This window comes from Balaenoptera borealis, assembly GCF_965194805.1.
Source record: "Balaenoptera borealis genome assembly, chromosome: 8".
NCBI classification, from domain to species: Eukaryota; Metazoa; Chordata; class Mammalia; order Artiodactyla; family Balaenopteridae; genus Balaenoptera; species Balaenoptera borealis.
Window position 1 is genome coordinate 103,360,594 of NC_138865.1, and position 26,187 is coordinate 103,386,780.

The window sequence follows — 26,187 nt, forward strand, 5'->3', positions numbered from 1 at the left end:
AAAAGGTTCAGTACTATCAGTGGTTTCAGGCACCCACTGGGGTCTTGGAATGTATCCACCATGGATAAGGGGGGACCACTGTGAATATCCAAGGACAAGCAGGTAGCAGAGATGGCAGAGTTGGGTCTGAAATCCAGGCCTGTCTTACTCCAAAGCCTTTATTCTTCCTAAAAATTTCATATTGCCTTCAGAAGGAGGAAACACCTAATGGGCTCCCAACGTGGTGTCCCTTCCGATCTGGCTGTTATTATAGATATATACTTATGTTGCTAGAAGGAAACAGTGAGGACAAAAATGCTTAGAATGAGCATGGAAATTCATTTTAGAGGTGCCTTTGGGAGGACACTGGGCTCAAACTGACACAGAACCTTTTGTGATTTTTTTTTTTTTAAATAAATTTATTTATTTATTTATTTATTTTTGGCTGTGTTGGGTCTTCGTTTCTGTGCGAGGGTTTTCTCTAGTTGCGGCAAGTGGGGGCCACTCTTCATCGCGGTGCGCGGGCCTCTCACTATCGCGGCCTCTCTTGTTGCGGAGCACAGGCTCCAGACGCGCAGGCTCAGTAGTTGTGGCTCACGGGCCTGGTTGCTCCGCGGCATGTGGGATCCTCCCAGACCAGGGCTTGAACCCGTGTCCCCTGCATTGGCAGGCAGACTCTCAACCACTGCACCACCAGGGAAGCCCACCTTTTGTGACTTTGACCTTCAATTCTGGATTGAAGTCCCACTCCCTACTAGGATTTAGCTAATGGATGGTAAAGATAACCTTCCGAGTGGGGTTGAATTTAAGAGAATGGACTATGAAGTCAGGTGGGCTTGGTTTCAAATTCTGACTCTTTCACTCATTAGCTGTTTGATCTTGGATGAGTTACTTAACCTCTGTGAGCCTCAACTTTTCTATCTCGAAAATGGGGATAATTAATAGTGCCTTCTGTACAGAGTTTTAGTGGGAGTTGGGTTAAGCCATGCGAACCTCTTAGAACAGTGTTACTGTAATCACTCAATACCAGATATTGTTATTGTTGAGTAAAAATAATAAATAGAGGATTGAATCAGGCTAAGCTTCAGGATCCTGTCTAGACATGGTACGAATACTCAGGCTCTTCCGTGTGGGGGATTAAAATGTGTGATCTGGGATGAAGTCCACTAGATCCTCTCAGTAACCCTGCAAGGCTGGCAGGTCCTACTGGATGGCCCCCTGCTACCCATGAGAGAGCTGGGGGGAGGGTGACTCACTCAAAATCCCACCTGCTCTCTCTGGGGACAGAACTCAGGTGGCTTATTTGAGCCCTACCTTGAATGAAGTCTTCCCTGTGGCTGGTTCAGGTTCCAAAGGGATTTAGAGGCTAAAAATAAGACTTCTAAGAATTGCCTTGAATGGGAACTTTTCTCTCCATTGCAAAGACCCAACATGACCCACTTCTTTTAGCATTTATTACGATGACTAATTGGGCACCATTAGAATGTGGCGTCTTATATAAGTCAAACTCAGGTTGGCAGTTGTGTTGATGTGAAGGTGATTTGCATTCAATTCCTCTGGACTGTTCTGTCTTCATAGACAGTCACCTGTAGGAGAGACTGGTGTCTGAAAAAAAGGGTTTCTCTAGTTCATGGAGAAATCAGACATTCTGCTGTTCTTTTCTCTTAGAGTTATCCAGTCATGCTTGAGAATATTTTCTAAGTTTCTAAGAAGTTGCCATAGTTAGAGCTTGGTTTGTTTGTATCAAAATCAAAACATTGACATGGTAGGTTTTAAAAAGAAGTAAAACTTTTTGACAGTATAACTGGGTGGGGAAATTACCCAATCTTGGTCAGAGTTCAGCTAAAGCTGTACTTGCTGACAGCATAGCTGAGCTGTGCCGAGGGTTCAAGGTCATGTGGACACTGACCACTGAGGGTTTCTGTGTTTCATGTCAGAGAGGATGACCTCTGCTCTGGATGGTCATTAGGGGCTGGAATCTGGCCCTGGCTCTGACCTTTGTTCTTGGTATGACCTCAGGAAAGTCACTTTTCCTCTTGGCCCTTTATTAGTGTGCCATATTTAAATAAGGATGTTAGATTAAAGGGTCTCAAAGAGCCCTTTCAGTTCTGGAATTTTAGGATTCTGTGAGTTCTGTTTTAGTAGCTTTGTCACCCGTTTGAAAACCATACCCTTTCCCTTTAAATCCACCAGAGGGCGATATGACTCATGTTTTGGCCCTGCCCCTGGTCTGAGAGACCTGATCACCAAGCTAAGTGTCCAGAAAGAGGAAAGTCTGACCCAGTCCCTGCCTTTCATGGGAGGTAGATGGAAAAAGACACTATTTAAAGTGTCCCTTAGGTCTTCAGTTGACAAGGGGTCTTCATATCTATTTGTCCTTTTGATTTCTTATCAGTTCCCTGGGCTAGATGCTATCTTCCCATTTCACGGACTGGGGAACCAAGGCCCACAGTATTGAAAAGATGTGCCTTGGGCTACATGGATTTTCAGTGGTGGACTCAGGACCTTATCTCCTCATCCCCACTCATTCCTCTGGTCATTTTCCACTGGGCTTCAACAGGCTGCCTCTGTTTCTGAGGGGCTTCTGTTGAGCTGAGAAGACAATTTACACACAAGTTGACCAGGGCAGAATTTGAATCCATATTCGATAGAGTCAAGGATAGGAGCTGAGCTGCATGGGTAGACTAAAGCTTCTTTCCAATAAAACTCTTCTTTTGGGATTTAGACCAAATGATTTATAAAACGTGGTGGCTGACAGAAGCTATTACAGTCCTGGTTCTGCGTTGCAGACAGCAGAATCCACTCTGGCTCATTTAAGTAGCAAAGGAATTTTTGAAAGGGTTTTAGGAAACTCTCAGACTCTCCAGGAGGGCCAGAGAGCAAGAATCCAAAAATGTAGCCAAAACCATGACCAAGTACACCGTGGGGGCTTTTCTAGGAAAAAACCACTGCCACCACTGCTTGGCTACTTGGTACTTGGGACTGGGTACCACCACAGGAATTACCACTGATTGAGCCCCTTCTATGTACAGGGTATATACCTTATCTCAATTGGTCCTGCAGGACTGGTATCATTATCTCTCATTTACCCATACTTGCTCAATCAAACCCAGGCCTCTCTGACTTCAAAGTCTGGACTCAAACAGAATGAGAGGATATAGACATTAGACTAGAGTTAGGTTCTACTCCCAGTCCTGAGAGGATGATTACAGGAGAAGAGAGATATTCCTGGTGTTTCCCACTGCCTTTGTAATGCTTTTGTTTTCTAGTAATGTGGAAGAAGAAGAACAAAAAAGAATGTTAAATTCTCCTTTTCTATTTATTTTATCCCCTTGTGCCTCTGGTCTTTCTGACGAATAGAAATAGCCCCAAAGGAAGGGAGTATTTCCCACTTGATACTCTATAGGCATTGCTTGGATCTGACTCTCTTTGAATAAAAAGTTGTTTGACTTGGAAAAGACCATGACAGAGACCCATCCAATCCCGTTAGTTTATTAATCAGGAAAATGAGGCCCAGAGCAGGAAATTAACTGCTCAAAGTCACATAGTAAGATTGTGGCTTTCCCACAAATAATAATATTAGCAGTGGCTAATATTTTTTAAAAGAATTTACTAAGGGATTTTACATGTATTAAATCATATTTAATCTCAAACAAGTTTATAAGATAGCAGTTACTATCATTCTCATCTTACAGATGATAAAGCCTAAGATAGGCCAGGTAACTTCTTCAATATGACCTACTTGGTAGGGGGCAGAGTCTGGATTTGTCTGAGTCCAGAACCAAAGACTTAAATATGCAATTCTTTTTTTTATAGCTTTTTTAAAATTAATTTTTATTGGAGTATAGTTGCTTTACAATGTTGTGTTAGTTTCTACTGTACAGCAAAGTGAATCAGCTATACATATACATATATCCCCTCTTTTTTGGATTTCCTTCCCATTTAGGTCACCACAGAGCATTGACTAGAGTTCCCTGAGATATACAGTAGGTTCTCATTATTTATCTATTTTATACATAGTATCAATAGTACATATATGTCAGTCGCAATCTCCCAATTCATCCCACCCACCCCGTTTCCCCCTTGGTATCCATACGTTTGTTCTCTACGGCTGTGTCTCTATTTCTACTTTGCAAATAAGATCATCTATACCATTTTTCTAGATTCCACATATATGTGTTAATATATGATATCTACTTTTCTCTTTCTGACCTACTTCACTCTGTATGACAGTCTCTAAGTCCATCCACATCTCTACAAATGACCCAATTTCGTTCCTTTTTATGGCTGAGTAATGTTCCATTGTATATATGTACCACATCTTCTTTATCCATTCCTCTGTTGATGGACATTTAGGTTGCTTCCATGTCCTGGCTATTGTAAATAGTGCTGCAATGAACATTGGGGTGCACGTGTCTTTTTGAATTATGGTTTTCTCTGGGTATATGCCCAGGAGTGGGAATGCTGGGTGATATGGTTGTTCTATTTTTAGTTTTTTAAGGCACTTCCATACTGTTCTCAATAGTGGCTATATCAGTTTTCTTTCCCACCAACAGTGCAAGAGGGTTCCCTTTTCTCCACATCCTCTCCAGCATTTGTTTGTAGATTTTTTTGGTGATGGCCATTCTGACCGGTGTGAGGTGATACCTCATTGTAGTTTTGATTTGCATTTCTCTAATGATTAGTGATGTTGAGCATCCTTTCATGTGTTTGTTGGCCATCTGTATGTCTTCTTTGGAGAAATGTCTATTTAGGTCTTCCGCCCATTTTTGGATTGGGTTGTTTGTTTTTTGATATTGAGCTGCATGAGCTACTTGTAAATTTTGGATATTAATCCTTGGCCAGTTGCTTCGTTTGCAAATACTTCCTCCTATTCTGAGGGTTGTCTTTTCATCTTATTTATGGTTTCCTTTGCTGTGCAAAAGCTTTTAGGTTTCATTAGGTCCCATTTGTTTACTTTTGTTTTTATTTTCATTACTCTGGGAGGTGGGTCAAAGAAGATCTTGCTGCGATTTATGTCAGAGTGTTCTGCCTATGTTTTCCTCTAAGAATTTTATAGTATCTGGCCTTACATTCAGGTCTTTAATCCACTTTGAGTTTATTTTTGTGTATGGTGTTAGGGAATTCTAATTTCATTCTTTTACATTATTGCTGTCCAGTTTTCCCAGCACCACTTATTGAAGAGGCTGGCTTTTCTCCATTGTATATTCTTGCCCCCTTTGTCATAGATTAGGTGACCATAGGTGTGTGGGTTTATCTCTGGGCCTTCTATCCTGTTCCATTGGTCTGTATTTCTGTTTTTGTGCCAGTACCATACTGTCTTGATTACTGTAGCTTTGTAGTATAGTCTGACGTCAGGGAGCCTGATTCCTCCAGCTCTGCTTTTATTCTCGAGATGGCTTTGGCTATTCGGGGTCTTTTGTGTTTCTATACAAATTGTAAAATTTTCTGTTCTAGTTCTGTGAAAAATGCCATTGGTAATTTGATAGGGATTGCACTGAATCTGTAGATTGCTTTGGGTAGTATAGTCATTTTCACAATATTGATTCTTCGAATCCAAGAACGTGGTATATCTCTCCATCTGTTTGTGTCATCTTTGATTTCTTTCATCAGTGTTTTATAGTTTTCTGTGTACAGGTCTTTTGCCACCTTAGGTAGGTTTATTCCTAGGTATTTTATTCTTTTTGTTGCAATGGTAAATGGGATTGTTTCCTTAATTTCTCTTTCTGATCTTTCATTATTAGTGTATAGGAATGCAAAAGATTTCTGTGTGTTAGTTTTGTATCCTGCAACTTTACTAAATTTATTGATTAGCTCTAGTAGTTTTCTGGTGGCATCTTTAGGATTTTCTATGTATAGTATCATGTCATCTGCAAACAGTGACAGTTTTACTTCTTCTTTTCCAATGTGGATTCCTTTTATTTCTTTTTCTTCTCTGACTGCCATGGCTAGGACTTCCAAGACTATGTTGAATAATAGTGGCAAGGGTGGACACCCTTGTTCCTGATCTTAGAGGAAATGCTTTCAGTTTTTCACCATTGAGAATGATGTTTGCTGTGGGTTTGTCATATATAGCCTTTATTATGTTGAGGTAGGTTCCCTCTATGCCCACTTTCTGGAGAGTTTTTAATCATAAATTGGTGTTGAATTTTGTCAAAAGCCTTTTCTGCATCTATTGAGATCATCAAGTGGTTTTTATTCTTCAATTTGTTAATATGGTGTATCACATCGATTGATTTGCATACATTGAAGAATCCTTGCATCCCTGGGTGCAATTCTTGTATAAAAAAGGAATTTGAAGGGAAAAAGATATGTACACATTCCTAAAATTCCCCGTACATATCCATATCCAAACTACCTTTCTATAAGCTCTATCCAGTCTTTCTGTCTATAATTCTGCTACATATCTGGCAAAAATAAGAATTCCTGCTTCTGATAAAACTTACATGGTTAATCCTCTAATAAAAATATTTCCCAAAGGAACATATATTTCTCTACTTTGATATCTAGGACCTTCTTATTTTTTAGTAGCCATTAGTGCTATTTATCAAATATTTCCAGATCTTTGCTTTCTGGGTGTATGGTGGAATTATATTTCCTCTAACTTTGAGTTTAAATGTGGATATTACTTTCTTTGACCAAAGAAATATGACCAGAAGTGATGCATGTCAGACTCCTGCGGATCCACACTTAACATGTAGTGTGAACCAGAAATAAACTCTGGCTGTGTTAAGCCATTGAGATTCTGATTCTGTTTGTTAATGCAATGTAGCCTAATTTATTGATGGTTACAGCTCAGTCTACATTTCCAGTTTTCCCTCCCGTAATTTTCCATTGTAGAACCTTTACTCCATTCGTATTCCTTAAGAATACTTTATAGCCTCCTTTCTCTGACCCTTTGCCACCCTTCTTTCTGTCTTTTTAAATCATCCTTATTTGCTATGGCCATGATGAAGTTATACCTCTTTCAGGAAACCTCTCCAGACCACCCAAACCATAGGTAAAATATGTGGTTTTGGTAAACCTAAATTTAAGGTAAACCTAAATTTAAATCTGTTTTCTGCCACTAACAAGTTGGTTGACTTTGTGCAGGTAATTTGATGTCTTTGAAATCTTTTGTATTCATTAACAAATGTTAGCTACAGTAATGGATAAACCCCTGAACTTTGGTGGTTTATGACAATAGAATTTTCTCACTAACCATGCAAAGATTCCAGGAATCAGACCCAAAGTGTCTCTGTCATCTTCAACATGTGACTTCCAGGATTATTCTGGCTGTGACATAGAGATGAGGGAAAATGAAGGATCACACAGAGTTTTTGTGGACCAGAGTTCCTGTTGGTCAGGACTCGTACCCATAGCCATACCTGCAAGGGATTTTGGGAAATGTAGTCTACATGTATGAACAGGTAAAAGAGAAATGAGTTTCTTCAAGGTTCTTTTTTTGTTTTTTTTTAAATATTATTTTGTTTTTCTAGATTTTTTTTTTTTTTTTTAATGACTACATTTATTTATTTATTTTTTGGCTGTGTTGGGTCTTCGTTTCTGTGCGAGGGCTTTCTCTAGTTGCGGCGAGCGGGGGCCACTCTTCATCGCGGTGCGTGGGCCTCTCACTATCGCGGCCTCTCTTTGTTGCGGAGCACAGGCTCCAGACGCGCAGGCTCAGTAGCTGTGGCTCACGGGCCCAGTTGCTCCGCGGCATGTGGGATCCTCCCAGACAGGGCTCGAACACGTGTCCCCTGCATTGGCAGGCGGATTCTCAACCACTGCGCCACCAGGGAAGCCCGAGTTTTTTCAAGATTTGTCAGTCTTTGCTACACTGAGTTTCTTCTCCCACTGTATATAAAATATGGAAAATAATTTCTATTTCATGGCTTGTTGTGAGGATTGAATGAGATGCCACATGGAAAGCACTAATATAGTATCTGGAGTATAGTGGGTGCTCAAAAATGTTTGGTTTCCCCATCTTTTGAATTTATGGCTTTAATTTGGGTTCTGTAGACAAAACTGCCCTGGCTGATAATGAGTCTTCTTTATCCTTGAGCTTTCCATTGTGCCAGGCACGATGACTGGCATATGGTAGGTGTTTGATACAGATCTGGTAGTTCATTGCATTTGCTGAGAAAGGGAGAAGGTTGAGGCCTGCAAACTCCAAAAGTCCAGAAGTTACAGACATCAGAGAGCATTAGTTGATCTAAGCCCAGCTCTGAGCAGAGAGAAGCGGTTTAATAATTGTGGTGGCATGTTACTTCTTTTTGGCATGCTTGCCTGAAGAAGCAAGGGGAGTGAACATTGCTGTGACACCAAGACCACAGTGACCAAGGAACCATGGGTGTGCAAGGCGAGGCTAGGGAGTAGGTGGGGACAATTCTCCCATAAGAGGAAATGCTACCTTTTGCCTGATGTTTCCTCCCTATGTACAGGGACTGTTTTAACTGTGGGTGAAGGGCTGGCAAATTGTGTGGTGGAGATAAAGAAAGTCCAGGCTCCAACCCAGTCTGTTGGGGAATTTGAGCTGGACAGAAATGACTCTGGGTGATCTCTCTTGGATTTTCTTCCTTTGTTCCCCTAAAGAGGAAGTGCGAGCTTCCAGGGTGATGTTAATGAGGACCAACCCCAAGGTGATCTTGGCAATTTGGCCTGTTGGGGATCCCTTGTTCCTGGGGGCTCCTACAGTCAAGAGGAGTTCTGTCCCAGCTCCACGTCCTCCTGACTTTATGACTTTTCGCCTCACGGACTGTTAGTGTCTCCATTTATGCGATGGGAAGAGTGTTATCTATCTTACAGGGTTGTTGTGAGTGGTATATAAATAATGTACGATATTAAATACACCACCTTGTTATTCCCTGAGCCAAACGTGTTTTACCCCTGGCATCATCTAGCTTTGAAAGTAGCACTACTATGCTTCAATTGCTCCAGCCAGAACCTGGGCATCATACTTGCATATTCTTCTCCTCCAATCACTACATTCTATCAGTTGTCAAAGGCTGCTGAATGCGCCTTCTGCATGTCTCTGGTCTTCATGCTTTGCTTGGTCTCTCTGACGATACTTTAGTCCAGGCCACTAGCCTCCAAATAGATCTTCCTGACTCTACTCTTGTTCCTAACCAATTCTTTTCTCCTGAGTGCAGCTAGGATAATCTTCCCAAGCTGGAAATCATATCAAGTTCTACCCCTGTTTCAAGTCCGTTCATGGCTTCCTAGGACTCCTAGAAAAAGTCCACAATCATTGACATGGCCCACAGTACTTCTCATCCCTGGTTCCATCTGCCTCTTCAGCCTCCTCTTTCTTTGTGCCCTCAATCTCCGCCTCTCACCCCAGTGCTCTTCTCTCAGTCAGATTGAATCCCTGTCAGTTTCCCAAACACACCAGCCTGCCTTGTACCTCTAGGCCTTTGGCTGGGCTCTCTCCTCTACTTAAACCTCTCTTTGCCAGGCTAACTCTTATTCAGGCTGGGAGGACTAGCTCATGGTCCCTTCTGCTGGGAAACTTGCCTGTGATGCTCCCTTCACTCTTTCCCGAATCATCTGGTTCCTTGTTATCTCCCACACTAGGGCAAAAGCCCCTTGAGGTCATGGCTAGCCGTGTGTCTAGGGCACATAAGGTCTTGAACTGATAATTGTTAGCGTGAACTGAAATGAATTTAACAACGTATAGTCTCTTTTCTGAAAGGGTCCCCAGTCAAGACAAGGACAATAGCTGCTGGTGGTAATGATCATACGCTAACACTGTGCTCGGTACTTGTTTTCTCTTTCTGAATGAAGCAGATTGGTCTGAAACAGCATATTTTCATGTCACTGGAAGTTGCCAGGTAACATGGGGTTTGCAGTAGAGAGAGCACCCTGTTGAGCTGCTAGATTCCTCCAAACCTTGTTTCAAGAAAGTTTAGTTCTTGGTGAAGGACTTCCCGTGTGCTTCCAGGTGCCAGAGCAGAGCAAGTCCGATGGCCTTCATCAGTGAGAAGTGAAGGGATGGGGCATAGAGTCAGCAGAGGTACTGGGAGGGGAATCTTGATTCTGTGTACTCTCAGCTCTCCTTCCTCTTCCCCTTGTCATGGAAGGCCATTTGACTTGTTCCTCTCCTTCCTAAAATACTGGGAAAGCCCAACATCTTTTCCCTCACCCTCCTCTCAAAGTTGGGAGGACAGTTTATTTCACTTCTGAAATCTTTGAACATCTGGACTGTATAGAACTTAGAACTCAAAGGCTGATGCTGTTGGTTGTAGAGAAAGGGGTAGGTGAGAGTTGGTGGATCGGAGAGAGGAAGTGTGGGTGAGCTGCGTTCTCACTGTAACGATAGGGGATTCTCTCGTGGGTGGAGTGAACCTCAGAAAGGTGCCTGGGGCTTAAACCTTCCTGCTGATTCCTCTAGGTGGACCACTGGTAGGGGAAGGGGCCTCTGCCCACAGGGGCTGTAGGATGGACTTACCCGGGGGTGAGAGGGTTGAAAGAAGAGGAAGATGTCAAGCCTCACCTGGGCCTCCCAGCCAGGGGCCTGGGTAGAGAGCAGTCCCCAGAGAGCCCCCCCCAAAGAACTACAAACAGCCTGTACAAGAGAGCCTGCATTTGGACACTGGCCCCTAGAGAGGAACAGCCAGCATTTCCAGAATCAGACTGAGAAGCAGAGAAAACCAAAAAGAAGGGTCACCAAAAAGAAGGTCACCCACCTTCACCTCGAAAGATCCCTGTGGGTTTGCTCACAAAAGGGAACAAGAGTTATGAGCAATGAAGAAGAGAAGAGAAGAGCCACTCCCCCACCAATAGTTGGGTGAGAACAAACATCAACTTCTTTCTCCCTCCTTCCCACCCCAACAGAGGAAGAAAGCCAGGGAAGAAGGAAGAGCAGAGTACGTACCGTATCCAACTCCTCCTGCCCCACGCTACTGAAACCACAAGCACAACCTGGGCTGGGGCCCAGGAAGAGAACTTTTATGAGATGGCTTCAAAAACAGATGGACCAGGCTGTAAAAATAGAAACTAGACTGTGTTTAATATTTAAGGTGACTGAGAAGTAGTAGAACAGAAGTGAACCATATTTAAGGAAGCTCATTATCCAAAGGGAAGGGAAAGCTGTACAGAGTATAAAAGTAGCAAGAATTTGAAAACTAAAATCTTTCACTGTGTATGTACCAATAAATCGAGAGTCTCTTAATCCTTCCAAAAGCCCTGCAGCATAGGTATTATCGCCTTCATTTCCAGAGATAGAAATTGAGAGTCATTTAAGTGACTTGCTGAAGATCGCCCAGCTGAAAGGTGGATAATCATATTACAGTGTGACAGCAACACAGACTGGAGAAAGGCACAAGGTGGGATTGCTCCTATCTCGGAGGGGAGTGGGTTTAAGGAAGGTCTGCTGGAAGAATTAACATCTAAGCTGGATTTAGAGTGAGGAATAGGATTTTCCTGCAATGGAGGGTGCTGGAGTCAGGAAACCCAGAGAGGTGGAGGGGGTCTGGCAAAGGTCGGATGATGCCGAAGAACAATGGTCTGTGTTTGTAGAGCAACAGTATATCTTATGCAGCTGGATTTTTGATAAGTATTTGCTAAATTTCTCTCCATACTTTTCTCTGGCAATGTATGGAGGTGCCTTTTCCCACTAACCTTGCCTATTTTGGGTGTTCACATAAAAGAAATTGCCCATGAGATTTTCAAAAAATGCCATCTCAGCATTTTATTTTGCATTCTCTGATTGCCAATGAAGTTGAAATGTTTTATTAATCTGTTTATTGGCTATTTTATTTTTTCTCTTGTATATATATATCTTTTGCCCATTTTCCATTGGGGTGTTTGTTTTTCTTCTTGATTTGTAAGAATTATTTAAATAGTGATGTTACTAATAAATTTCCTAGTTTTTGGTTGATTTTTTAAATTCTAGTTTTTGATGAATAGAAATTTAAAATATTCATCTAGTCAAAATGTCTTTCACTTTATGGCTCCTATTGTCAGAGTTTATAGGAAGGTCGCCAGCTTTATCTTCATATGACTTTATCCCTATTTTCTCCTAGTACTTTTGCTGTTTTATATTTTATCCCTACCTAATTTTATATTTCTTAGTTTTGGTAGGTTTGTAAAATTGAAAGTTAAACTTAGCAGAATTACTAGTAGGGTCATAATGAAGGCCTTGCCTTTTTTTCTTTTTCTTTTTAAAGCCAAGTTTGTGAACTTGAGTGCAGGTAATTTTGAGTTGTTTGTGGTTTCTCTCTCCCCTTCCTTACCTCAAATTCTCCTCTCAACTCACTTCCATCAGGCTATGGTCCTGTGGAAGATTAAAGATGGCCACAGTTTCTCTGCTAACCTCCTATTGGAAAGTGAAGGCTATTTCCCCTCCCCTTGATTCTGGGCTTCCTTTGATTAGTAGGACATTGTAGAAGCGGTGCTTCATGACTTCTGAAGCTAGCTCATCAGAATCCCTGCAGTTTCTGCCTGGGTGGGTCTCATGGTCTGGTCCCTCTTGCGACACTCCTTCTCAGAACTGAGATGCCGTGAGAAGCCCAAGCTACGTGGAGAGGCCACATGTAGTCAGTATGGTCCATAGCTCAAGTGGAGCTCCCAGCTGACTGCCAGCATTAAATTCCATCCACGCTGGATGTTCCAGCTTGACTGATTCCAGATGACTGTAATCATTCCAGCTCACCACCCGATGCTACGTGGAAGAGAGGAACTGCCAGTCAACCCACAGAATGGTGAGAAATAATAAACTGTTCTTTTCAAGTTGTTTTTAAGTACTTTGGTGACCTGTTACTTAGTGCCAGACAACTGAAACAGATTCCCACCACCACACTGAGAGACTGCTTTTCAAGTGTACCAACGATCTTCATGTTGTCAGATCCAGTGGTGGTCATTTCTTGGGTTTTACATTGTGTGGTCTCCCAGAAGTATCCCTTCTTGAAACGCTTTATTCCCTTGGCTTCTGTGACCTCTCACTTCCTGGCTTTTTCCCTACCTGACTGGCTGACAGTTCTGTTTCTTTTGCCTTCTCTTTCACTCAACCTCTAAATCTTGGGATGTCTCAGAGTAGTCTTGGGCTTCTTTCTCCATCTATATCTATATGAGTCTCTCTAGGTGACCTCATTTAGCCCTATGGCTTAAAAACTATCTCTGTGCTGATGGCTCCCCGACATATAGACTGGTGTTGGTTTCTCCCTGGGACTGTAGATTCATATTGCCCGTTGCTTGTCTGCCACCTCCACCTGGCTGTTCAGTAAGCGTCCCCAAACTTACACAGTGGAATATAACTCTGGATTCTCCCCACAGCCAAGGCCATTCCTCCATCTGTTGACTCTAGGAAATGGCAGCAACAGCCACCCAGATGCTAAAGCCCAGAAAACTAGATGTTAACCTTGACTTTTCTCTTCCTTTCAACGCCCACATCCAATCCAGTGTTAAGTCATGTGGGATCTATTTGAAAAACGTGATCCAAAAGAATCCACTTCTCTTGAATCTACATCTATAGACTATGGCCCCATTTTCTCTTGCCTTGGATCATCCAAATGATCTCCTAACTGGTGCCCTTTTTCTCCTACTCTTGCACCTCTATCATCTATTCTCTAAATTGCAGACAGATTGCTCTTTGAAAATATAACTCAGATTATGTCACTACCTTGTTTACTGTTAATGGATTCCAACTGCCTATAGATTAAAGCCCAACTCTTTTTCCTTATACAGAGCCCTACATGATCTGGCCCCTATCTTCCTCTTTGACCCTATCTCCCACTGCATTGCCTCCCTCCTCCTCATTCTTCTAGGGCTGCCCTGGCTTTCTCTTGGCTCCTTGAACACTTCAAGCTCATCATGCTTAAAGTCTTTGCACTAGTTATTCTCTGTGCCTGGAATTGTCTCTTGTTTGATCAACTCTAATCAGTTCCTTTCTGCCCACTCAATCACTCCTGATTCAATCCATCATCATTCTTAGCTCTCCTTGTAGTGGCTGCTTTGTTACCAGTTTCCCCCACTAGAATATTATCTCCATGAGAGCACAGATGTTATCTGTCCTTCTCACTATGGTGTCTCCAGTACTTCCACTAATATCTGGCATATAGTAGATACTCAACAAATATTCATTAAAATAACTCTTCTTTTTCATTTTTTCATTTTTCTCTGCTCCCTTTGAGCCAGAGATAAATAAAATGCTGTTTAAAAAGGAAAACAGCAGTAAGCTGCCAGGGCAGAGAGCTCACTAGAAGAAGGGAATCTCCTGGAAGCACCATCTTGCCTTGACTCTCATAACTCCCCCAACAAAGCCCCGAATCAAGGAGGGCCACACCCAGTTCCACCTGCCACTTCGATCTTATCCACCATTGCTGCTGTGTGTCACTCTCTCTCCCCAGTAAACTCATCTTCTTCCCTAAATAGCCAATTCTTCTCCCTGTTTCTGTATTTTTCCCATTGGTCCCCAAACCGAAATGCCTGTTCCTTTTGTCTCAACATATCCTGCCAAATCCATCCTCAGCCCCACCTCAGCAGGTTGGCACACCTTTTTTGAGCTCTCACCACAGGTCAGGCCTGTTTAGTCACTGATGTCGGGCAGACTCACAGTGGCAGCCACACCTCACCTGCATTTGACAGATGGCCCAGGACTTGGTCTCTAGACAGGTGAAGAGAGTCAGGGGAAGCTGCATCGGGGAGGGGGAGGCTCTTGGAGTTTCTCCCATGTCACTTCATCAGAGCCACTCTGCTTTATCTGTGGTATAGTAGAATCTGATCCTAACCAGGGTGAGATTTTAAAGTCAGCCTGTGCAAACCCATTCAGAAGGCATGGCTCTGGAGAGAAACTCTCCTTAAGCACTGAACAGCCAGTGTTATCTCCGGTAGAGCCGCTGTCCCTTTAGCTGGGCAGCACTGTCCTCCGCTTACTGGGCATGATTTATGGACAGTGCATATCTATACCTTTAAATGATGGAGCTACCTTCAGCTCACACTCTTCAAGGAAGCGTGGGCTGAGACCACCCCCTGCCCCACGGGTCCAGCAGCATCACAGCTGCTCACCTGGTGGAATGACTGGCAGAACCCCACACGATCAGACTTGCTGATCTTGTGTTTGTGGGCAGTAACCAAAGTAGTTTGGGATCTTGCCCAGTGACTGCCTTGCTTTCAAAGCATCTTATGTTTCATTTAAATATAGGGCTCTGCTATTAACATGTTGCAACCACATGTTGATAGCTGTACTTCAGCAAATTGCTGAATTTGCACTATGCATATGTAGTATGTCTTGGAGGTGATCTGAGGCCCACAGTGAAATTATTGCTTTCAAATTATGGGAGCAGGGAATTCATCACCTTGTGCTATAAGTACAGCCATGAGAAATGTGGATACATAGGATTAAATCCAGCTGTTTTGGCTAAAAAGAGTGCTATCGAGGTGCTTTTTTTCCTTTTTATTCTAAATTCTTAGAATGTAAGGTTATTAAATCAGCAAGGTCAAGAGAAAAAAAGGTTCTCAATTGAATAAATTGAAAGCAGCTTCACTAAGCATTGTGTGAACTGAGTAATTAGGATTTCCAATCTCATTAAAATACCTCAGTGACTTTCAGGAGGGAAATTTCCCTGAAATTTACAACATATCAACAGAAAGGACTTGATGATGGGCTTGACTATGCATTTTAGGAGGCCAATGCATTCAGTTCTTCATTCACCCAATATTTGTTGAGTGCTTACCTGTGCCAGGCAGTGTTCTATACGCATTAGGCTATAACCATTAACAAATGGGCAGGGTCTCAGCTCTCAAGGTGCTTACATTCTAGTGGAGACGGAGAGAGGCAATAAAAACAAACAAACATGATTTTTTAAAATTGAACTACAGTTGACGTAAAATATTACGTAAGTTACAAGTGTACAATAGAGTGATTCACAATTTTTAAAGGTTATACTCCACTTATAGTTATTATAAAATATTGGCTATATTCCCTGTGTTATACAATATATCCTTGTAGCTTATTTTTTTTAAACATCTTTATTGGAGTATAATTGCTTTACAATGGTGTGTTAGTTTCTGCTTTATAACAAAGTGAATCAGCTATACATACACATATATCCCCATATCACCTCCCTCTTGTGTCTCTCTCCCATCCCTCTAGGTGGTCACAAAGCACCGAGCTGATCTCCCTGTGCAATGCGGCTGCCTCCCACTAGCTATTGATTTTACATTTGGTAGTGTATATATGTCCATGCCACTCTCTCACTTCGTCCCAGTTTACCCTTCCCCCTCCCTGTGTCGTCAAGTCCATTCTCTATGTCTGTGTCTTTGTTCCTGTGCTGCCCCTAGGTTCTTCAGACCTTTTTTTTTTTTTTTTTTAGATTCCATATATATATGTTAGCATACAGTATTTGTTTTTCTCTTTCTGAATTACTTCACTCTGTATGACAGACTCTAGGTCCATCCACCTCACTGCAAATAACTCAATTTCGTTTCTTTTTATGGCTGAGTAATGTTCCATTGTATATATGCACCACATCTTCTTTATCCATTCATCTGTCGATGGACACTTAGGTTGCTTCCATGTCCTGGCTATTGTAAATAGAGCTGAAATGAACATTGTGGTACAAGACTCTTTTTGAATTACGGTTTTCTGAGGGTATATGCCCAGTAGTGGCATTGCTGGGTCGTATGGTAGTTCTATTTTTTAGTTCTTTAAGGAACCTCCATACTGTTCTCCATAGTAGCTGTATCAATTTACATTCCCACCAACAGTGCAAGAGGGTTCCCTTTTCTCTACACCCTCTCCAGCATTTATTGTTTGCAGATTTTTGGATGATGTCCATTCTGACTGGTGTGAGGTGATACCTCACTGTAGTTTTGATTTGCATTTCTCTAATGATTAGTGATGTTGAGCATCCTTTCATGTGTTTGTTGGCAATCTGTATATCTTCTTTGGAGAAATGTCTATTTAGGTCTTCTGCCCACTTTTGGACTGGGTTGTTTGTTTTTTTGATACTGAGCTGCATGAGCTGCTTGTATATTTTGGAGATGAATCCTTTGTCAGTTGCTTCATTTGCAAATATTTTCTCCCATTCTGAGGGTTGTCTTTTCGTCTTCTTTATGGTTTCCTTTGCTGTGCAAAAGCTTTTAAGTTTCATTAGGTCCCATTTGTTTATTTTTGTTTTAATTTCCATTTCTCTAGGAGGTGGGTCAAAAAGGATCTTGCTGTGATTTATGTCATAGAGTGTTCTGCCTATGGTTTCCTCTAAGAGTTTTATAGTGTTTGGCCTTACATTTAGGTCTTTAATCCATTTTGAGTGGATTTTTGTGTATGGTGTTAGGGAGTGTTCTAATTTCATTCTTTTACATGTAGCTGTCCAATTTGTGCAGCACCACTTATTGAAGAGGCTGTCTTATCTCCATTATATATTCTTGCCTCCTTTATCAAAAATAAGGTGACCATATGTGTGTGGGTTTATCTCTGGGCTTTCTATCCTGTTCCATCGATCTATATTTCTGTGTTTGTGCCAGTACCATATTGTCTTGATTACTGTAGCTTTCTAGTATAGTCTGAAGTCCACAAGCCTGATTGCTCCAGCTCCGTTTTTCTTTCTCAAGATTGCTTTGGCTCTTCAGGGTCTTTTGTGTTTCCATACAAATTGTGAAATTTTTTGTTCTAGTTCTGCCAAAAATGCCATTGATAGTTTGATAAGGATTGCATTGAATCTGTAGATTGCTTTGGGTAGTATAGTCATTTTCACAATATTCATTCTTCGAATCCACGAACGTGGTATATCTTTCCTTCTGTTTATGTCATCTTTGATTTCTTTCATCAGTGTTTTATAATTTTCTGGGTACAGGTCTTTTGCCACCTTAGGTAGGTTTATTCCTAGGTATTTTATTCTTTATGTTGCAGTGGTAAATGAGAGTGTTTCCTTAATTTCTCTTTCAGATTTTTCATCATTAGTGTATAGGAATGTAAGAGATTTCTGTGCATTAATTTTGTATCCTGCTACCTTACCAGATTCATTGATTAGCTCTTGTAGTTTTCTGGTAGAAACTTTAGGATTCTCTATGTACAGTATCATGTCATCTGCAAACAGTGACAGCTTTACTTCTTCTTTTCCGATTTGGATTCCTTTTATTTCTTTTTCTTCTCTGATTGCTGTGGCTAAAACTTCCAAAACTATGTTGAATAATAGTGGTGAGAGTGGACATCCTTGTCTTGTTCCTGATCTTAGAGGAAATGGTTTCAGTTTTTCACCATTGAGAACGATGTTGGCTGTGGGTTTGTCATATATGGCCTTTATTATGTTGAGGTAAGTTCCCTCTATGCCTACTTTCTGGAGGGTTTTTATCATAAATGGGTGTTGAATTTTGTCAAAAGCTTTTTCTGCATCTATTGAGATAATCATATGGTTTTTCTCCTTCAGTTTGTTAATATGGTTTATCACATTGATTGATTTGCGTATATTGAAGAATCCTTGCATTCCTAGGATAAACCCCACTTGACCATGTTGTATGATCCTTTGAATGTGCTGTTGGATTCTGTTTGCTAGTATTTTGTTGAGGATTTTTGCATCTATGTTCATCAGTGATATTGGCCTATAGTTTTCTTTCTTTGTGACATCTTTGTCTGGTTTTGGTATCAGGGTATGGTGGCCTTGTAGAATGAGTTTGGGAGTGTTCCTCCCTCTGCTATGTATTGGAAGAGTTTGAGAAGGACAGGTATTAGCTCTTCTCTAAATGTCTGATAGAATTTGCCTGTGAAGCCATCTGGTCCTGGGATTTTGTTTCTTGGAAGATTTTTAATCACAGTCTCAATTTCAGTGCTTGTGATTGGTCTGTTTATTTTTTCTATTTCTTCCTGGTTCAGTCTCAGAAGGTTGTGCTTTTCTAAGAATTTGTCCATTTCTTCCAGGTTGTCCATTTTATTGGCATATAGTTGCTTGTAGCAATCTCTCATGATCCTTTGTATTTCTGCAGTGTCAGTTGTTACTTCTCCTTCTTCTAATTCTATTGATTTGAGTCTTCTCCCTTGTTTTCTTGATGAGTCTGGCTAATGGTTTATGAATTTTTTTACCTTCTCAAAGAACCAGCTTTTAGTTTTATTGATCTTTACTATTGTTCCCCTCATTTCTTTTTCATTTATTTCTGATCTGATCTTTATGACTTCTTTCCTTCTGCTAACTTTAGTTTTTTTTTGTTCTTCTTTCTCTCATTGCTTTAGGTGTAAGGTTAGGTTGTTTATTTGAGATGTTTCTTGTTTCTTGAGGTAGGATTGTATTGCTATAAACTTCCCTCTTAGAACTGCTTTTGCTGCATCTCACAGGTTTTGGGTCATCGTGTTTTCATTGTCATTTGTTTCTAGGTATTTTTTGATTTCCTCTTTGATTTCTTCAGTGATCTGTTGGTTATTTAGTAGTGTATTGTTTAGCCTCCATGTGTTTGTATTTTTTACAGGTTTTTTCCTGTGATTGATATCTAGTCTCATAGCATTGTGGTCAAAAAAGATACTTGATATGATTTCAGTTTTCTTGAATTTACCAAGGCTTGATTTGTGACCCAAGATATAATCTATCCTGGAGAATGTTCCATGAGCACTTGAGAAGAAAGTGTATTCTGTTGTTTTTGGATGGAATGTCCTATAAATATCAATTAAGTCCATCTTGTTTAATGTATCATTTAAAGCTTGTGTTTCCTTATTTATTTTCATTTTAGATGATCTGTCCATTGGTGAAAGGAGGGTGTTAAAGTCCCCTCCTATGATTGTGTTACTGTTGATTTCCCCTTTTATGGCTGTTAGCTTTTGCCTTATGTATTGAGGTGCTCCTACGTTGGGTGCATAAATGTTTACAATTGTTATGTCTTCTTCTTGGATTGATCCCTTGATCATTATGTAGTGTCCTTCTTTGTCTCTTGTAATAGTCTTTATTTTAAAGTCTACTTGTCTGATATGAGAATTGCTACTCCATCTTTCTTTTGATTTCCATTTGCATGGAATATCTTTTTCCATCCCCTCATTTTCAGTCTGTATGTGCCCCTAGGTCTGAAGTGGGTCTCTTGTAGACAGCATATATACGGGTCTTGTTTTTGTATCCATTCAGCCAGTCTATGTCTTTTGGTTGGAGCATTTAATCCATTTACATTTAAGGTAGTTTTCAGTATGTATGTTCTTATTACCATTTTGTTAATCGTTTTGGGTTTGTTATTGTAGGTCTTTTCCTTCTCTTGTGTTTCCTGCCTAGAGAAGTTCCTTTAACATTTGTTGTAAAGCTGGTTTGCTGGTGCTGAATTCTCTTAGCTTTTGCTTGTCTGTAAAGGTTTTAATTTCTCCACTGAATCTGCATGAGATCCTTGCTGGGTAGAGTAATCTTGGTTGTACGTTTTTCCCTTTCATCACTTTAAATATGTCCTGCCACTCCCTTCTGGCTAGCAGAGTTTCTGCTGAAAGATCAGCTGTTAACCTTATGGGGATTCCCTTGTATGTTATTTGTTGTTTTTCCCTTGCTGCTTTTAATATTTTTTCTTTGTATTTAATTTTTGATACTTTGATTAATATGTGTCTTGGCGTGTTTCTCCTTGGTTTTATCTTGTTTGGGACTCTCTGCACTTCCTGGACTTGACTGACTATTTCCTTTCCCATATTAGGGAAGTTTCCAACTATAATCTCTTCAAATATTTTCTCAGTCCCTTTCTTTTCTCTCTTCTTTTGGGACCCCTATAATTCTAATGTTGGTGCGTTTAATGGTGTCCCAGAGGTCTCTGAGACTGTCCTCAAGTCTGTTCATTCTTTTTTCTTTTTTCTGCTTTGTGGTAGTTATTTCCATTATTTTATCTTCCAGGTCACTTATCCGTTCTTCTGCCTCAGTTATTCTGCTATTGATTCCTTTTAGAGAATTTTTGATGTGATTTATTGTGTTGTTCATCATTGTTTGTTTGCTCTTTAGTTCTTCTAGGTCCTTGTTGAACGCTTCTTGTATTTTCCCCATTCTATTTCCAAGATTTTGGATCATCTTTACTATCATTACTCTGAATTCTTTTTCAGGTAGACTGCCTATTTCCTCTTCATTTGTTTGGTCTGGTGGGTTTTGACCTTGCTCCTTCATCTGCTGTGTATTTCTTTGTCTTCTCATTTTGCTTTACTTACTGTGTTTGGGGGTCTCCTTTTCGCAGGCTGCAGGTTCGTAGTTCCTGTTGTTTTTGGGGTCTGTCCCCAGTGGCTAAGGTTGGTTCAGTGGGTTGTGTAAGCTTCCTGGTGGAGGGGTCTGGTGCCTGTGTTCTGGTGGATGAGGATGGATCTTGTCTTTCTGGTGGGCAGAACCACATCCAGTGGTGTGTTTTGGGGTGTCTGTGACCTTATTATGATTTTAGGCAGCCCCTCTGATAATGGGTGGGTTTGTGTTCCTGTCTTGCTAGTTGTTTGGCATAGGGTGTCCAGCACTGTAGCTTGCTAGTCGTTGAGTGGAGCTGGGTCTTAATGTTGAGATGGAGATCTCTGGGAGAGCTTTTGCCATTTGATTTTACTTGGAGCTGGGAGGTCTCTGGTGGACCAATGTCCTGAACTCGGCTCTCCCACCTCAGAGACACAGGCCTGACACCTGGCCCGAGCACCCAGACCCTGTCAGTCACACAGCTCAGAAGAAAGGGGAGAAAGAAAGAATGAAGGAAAAACTAAAATGAAGGAAAATGAAGTTATTAAAATAAAAAAGAAAAAAATTATTAAAAATAAAAAAATTAAAAAGCAATAAATAAAGAAGAAAGAAAGAAAGAAGAGAGCAACCAAACCAAAAAACAAATCCACCAATGATAAGAAGCACTAAAATCTATACTAAAAAAAAAAAACCAAAAAATAAACTGACAGACAGAACCCTAGGACAAATGGTAAAAGCAAATGTATCCAGAGAAAATCACACAAAGAAACATACACATGCACAGTCACAAAAAGAGAAAAAGGAAAAAAAATATATATATATATACAAAAAAGAGGAAGAGAGCAACCAAATCAATAAACAAATCTACCAATGATTATAATCTCTAAATACTAAACTAAGATAATCATAAAACCAGAAACAAAGTAGATGCAGGAAGCAAACCCCAAGTGTACAGTTGCTCCCAAAGTCCACCACCTCAATTTTGGGATGATTCGTTCTCGATTTAGGTAGTCCACAGATGCAGGGTACATCATGTTGATTGTGGAGATTTAATCCACTGCTCCTGAGGCTCTGGGAGAGATTTCCCTTTCTCTTCTGCTCGCACAGTTCCCGGGGTTCAGCTTTGGATTTGGACCCGCCTCTGCGTGTAGGTTGGCTGAGGGTGTATGTTCTTCGCTCAGACAGGACGGGGTTAAATGAGCTGCTGATTCAGGGGCTCTGGCTCACTCAGGCCAGGGAGAGGGAGGGGTACGGATGCGGGGCGAGCCTGCGGCGGCAGAGGCCAGCGTGATGCTGCACCAGCCTGAGACGCGCCGTGCCTTCTCCTGTGGAAGTTGTCCCTGGATCACAGGACCCTGGCAGTGGCAGGCTGCACAGGCTCCCGGGAGGGGAGGTGTGGAGAGTGACCTGTGCTCGCACACAGGCTTCTTGGTGGCTGCAGCAGCGGCCTTAGCATCTCATGCCCGTCTCTGGGGTCCGCGCTGATAGCCACGGCTCGCGCCCGTCTCTGGAGCTCGTTTAGGCGGTGCTCTGAACCCCCTCTCCTTGCGCACCCTGAAACAATGGTCTCTTGCCTCTTAGGCAGGTCCAGACTTTTTCCCGGACTCCCTCCCGGCTAGCCATGGCGCACTAGCTCCCTTCAGGCTGTGTTCACGCAGCCACCCCCAGTCCTCTCCCTGGGATCTGACCTCCAAAGCCGGAGCCTCAGCTCCCAGCCCCTGCCTGCCCCGGCGGGTGAGCAGACAAGCCTCTCGGTCGGGTGAGTGCTGGTCGGCACCGATCCTCTGTGCGGGAATCTCTCTGCTTTGCCCTCCGCACCCCTGTTGCTGCGCTCTCCTCCGTGGCTCCGAAGCTTCCCCCGCCTCCCCCCGTCTCCACCAGTGAAGGGCCTTCCTAGTGTGTGGAGACCTTTCCTCCTTCACAGCTCCCTCCCAGTGGTGCAGGTCCCGTCCCTATTCTTTTGTCTCTGTTTTTTCTTTTTTCTTTTGCCCTACCGAGGTACATGGGGAGTTTCTTGCCTTTTGGGAAGTCAGAGGTCTTCTGCCAGCATTCAGTAGGTGTTCTGTAGGAGTTGTTACACATGTAGATGTATTTCTGATGTATTTGTGGGGAGGAAGGTGATCTCCATGTGTTCCTCCTCTGCCATTTTGAAAGTCTCTCATGGTGAGTTAATTAAATCATGCTTACAGCAGCTAAAGAAATGTGTCCAGAGGAAATATACTTATTTAAGACTATTAACCTTTTGGCAAGAAGAGTTGCTTGAAAAGCTGAGGACATTGGGAGCAACATCAGTAGTCAGTTAAAAAACAAGGCAAATGATTTCAGCTATTTTCCTTGGCTGTTGATGAGTTGACAGATGTTACCAATACTGCTCGGTTGTTGTTTATTCTAGAAGTCACTGCCATTTGAAATGACTAAAGAATCAGTCTCTATGAATAGTCTTTGTGGAAAAACTACAGGTAAGAATATTTTCAGAGAGGCTGAGAAAACTCGAGTTCAGTACAACTTGAAGCGGGATCTGCTAAGATGTGTTACAACTGATGGTGGTAGAAATGTGTGTGAAGAAAAACTCTTAGTTGTGCAAATTTACAAAGGTTGTGAAAATGTGAGGTGTTTGAGACCAGTGGTTTATTCATTATGTTATTCATCAGTAGGTACTTTGCTGAAAATATTTAAATCTTTCATGTGTTATTAAACCAGTAGTGTTAATGGTGAGTTCATACGGGAGTGAATGAAGTTCATATCAGTTCTATGAATTTTTGTCAACAATAAAAGTGAATATCTTTACTTGCCCTACCACATAGCAGTCTGATGGCTTAGTAGTGGTAAACATTTATTGCAATTTCCTTTTTAAGCTCAGGGATGAGATTGAAATTTTTCTGAATGAGAAGAACTTCCCTAAACTCCTGTTAACCAACCTTTGAAAGACAGGAAATTAGCTTTTGCTGCAGAGTCCGTCATGTTTCTTACTGAATTCAACTGAAAATTACAAGACAACACAGCATGTATTTGTGGATCGTGTCCTGCAACAAAGTCACTTGACTACAGCTAACATCATTTGAGTCACAAATAATGTCAAGCTGCTTGGTGCAACCCATGCTGTCAAAACTTAAAACAAGAAGCAAAATCTCTATTCTCAGGCCAGTTTACAACATACATATTTTCTGAGCTCAAACTACAGTTCCAGCATTGTTTTTGAAACCCTAATGCAAGTGCAAACAAAATGTTCACTTTCAAAATCCATTAAAGTGGGCAGTTGAGGAGATTCCCCCTAAATTTCAATTGAAAGTGGTTAATCTGCATTGTAATGACATGCTAAAAGGAAAATATCAAGAGAAGCATCTAGTAAAATTTTAAAATGCCTTCCAGGTGGTGAGTATGTTCAATTATAGTCATATGCTAACAATTTGGTGTTGGTATTCCCAGTACCACCTGTGTGATTAAAACATTTTTCAGAAATAAAATACATAAAATCTCATTACAGATCAGGATTCACAGAGGAACATTTGCAATTGAATTTGATGATAGAGAATACTAACTCTGAACTCCAGTTAGACGAAATGTTATCCCTCAAAAAAAAGAATTCCATTCTTCTCATTAGTAGACCTATATTACAGAAAAAATTGTACTCAATATTTATAATTTTGTCAATGAAAATTTGTTGAAATTTGTTTTCTCTTTTGTTATATGAGAACTTATATAATATCTGATTTTGCCTGTTGGCTCACAGAGTCTAAAATATTTAGTATCTTGCCCTTTACCAAAAAAGTTTGCCAACCTCTGCTCTACACTGAAAACTAGTAAACAATATTTAGAAGACCTTAAAAAGTAGAGAGAATTACCACTTCTTGGATCATAAAACTCAATATTATTAAGATGTCAGGGACTTCCCTGGTGGCGCAGTGGTTAAGAATCCGCCTGCTAATGCAGGGGACATGGGTTCGAGCCCTGGTCCGGGAAGATCCCACATGCCGCGGAGCAACTAAGCCCGTGTGCCACAACTACTGAGCCTGCGTTCTTGAGCCCATGAGCCACAGCTACTGAGCCCATGTGCCACAACTACTGAAGCCCGTGTGCCTAGAGCCCGTGCTCTGCAACGAGAGAAGCCACCGCAATGAGAAGCCTGCGTACCGCAAGGAAGAGTAGCCCCTGCTTGCCGCAACTAGAGAAAGCCCGCGTGCAGCAACGAAGACCCAATGCAGCCAAAAATAAATAAAATAAGTTAAATTAATTTTAAAAAATGTCATTTCTCCCTATAATTGATTGATAAATCCAATATAATCCCAATTAAAATCCCATGGGTTTTTTTTAATAGAAATTGATAGATTGATTCTAATGCATAAGGAATTGCAAATGACTTAGAATATTCAATGCAATCCTCTGAAAGAAAATAGTTGGAGGATTTATCCTATCTGATTTTGACTTATGATAAAGCTATGGTAATCAAGACAAGGATACAAAGATAGATCAATGGAATAGAATAGAGTCCAAAATACTCCTATATTTATACCTTGTATTGATTTTTTATGAAGGGCCAAATAATTCAAAGGGGAAAGGAAAGTCTTTTCTACAGATGATGCAGGAACAACTAGATGTGTATATGAAAGATAGTAAATCACACCATGCACCCGAGAATTATTGGAAATGAGTCATAGGCCTAAATATAAAACCTGAAAGTAAAGGAACATATCTTCCCTACCTTGGGGCAGGCAAGATCTTTTAGACAGGGCACAGGAAACACTAACCATAAAGAAAAAATAATAAATTGGACTTCAGAATATATGAAGAATTCCTACACTTCAATAAAAAAAAAATTAGACAAACCAATATGAAAATAGGCTAAAACTTGAACATACATATCACCAAAGGTGATATTTAAGTGGCCAATAAGCACATGAAAAAGAGCTTAAGATCATTGGTCATTAGGATAATACAGATAAAAGCACAATGAGAAACCACAGTACACCCACTGGAATGGTTAATATTAAAAACAGTATTGTCCAAGATATGTTTTGTTTTTGTTTTTGTTTTTGAACATCTTTATTGGAGTATAATTGCTTTACAATGGTGTGTTAGTTTCTGCTTTATAACAAAGTGAATCAGCTATACATATACATATATCCCCATATCTCCTCCCTCT

At 41.1% G+C, this 26,187-nt stretch overlaps 1 long non-coding RNA gene across 1 annotated transcript; it reads right to left on the reverse strand.

The window, feature by feature from the left end:
• Window positions 1–397: 397 nt before the first annotated feature.
• On the reverse strand, window positions 398–26,187 carry LOC309633347. The gene is made up of 2 exons (XR_014247450.1): window positions 14,532–26,187; window positions 398–1,565 (listed from the first exon to the last, which is right to left on the reverse strand). It is a non-coding gene; the product is annotated as an uncharacterized lncRNA (long non-coding RNA).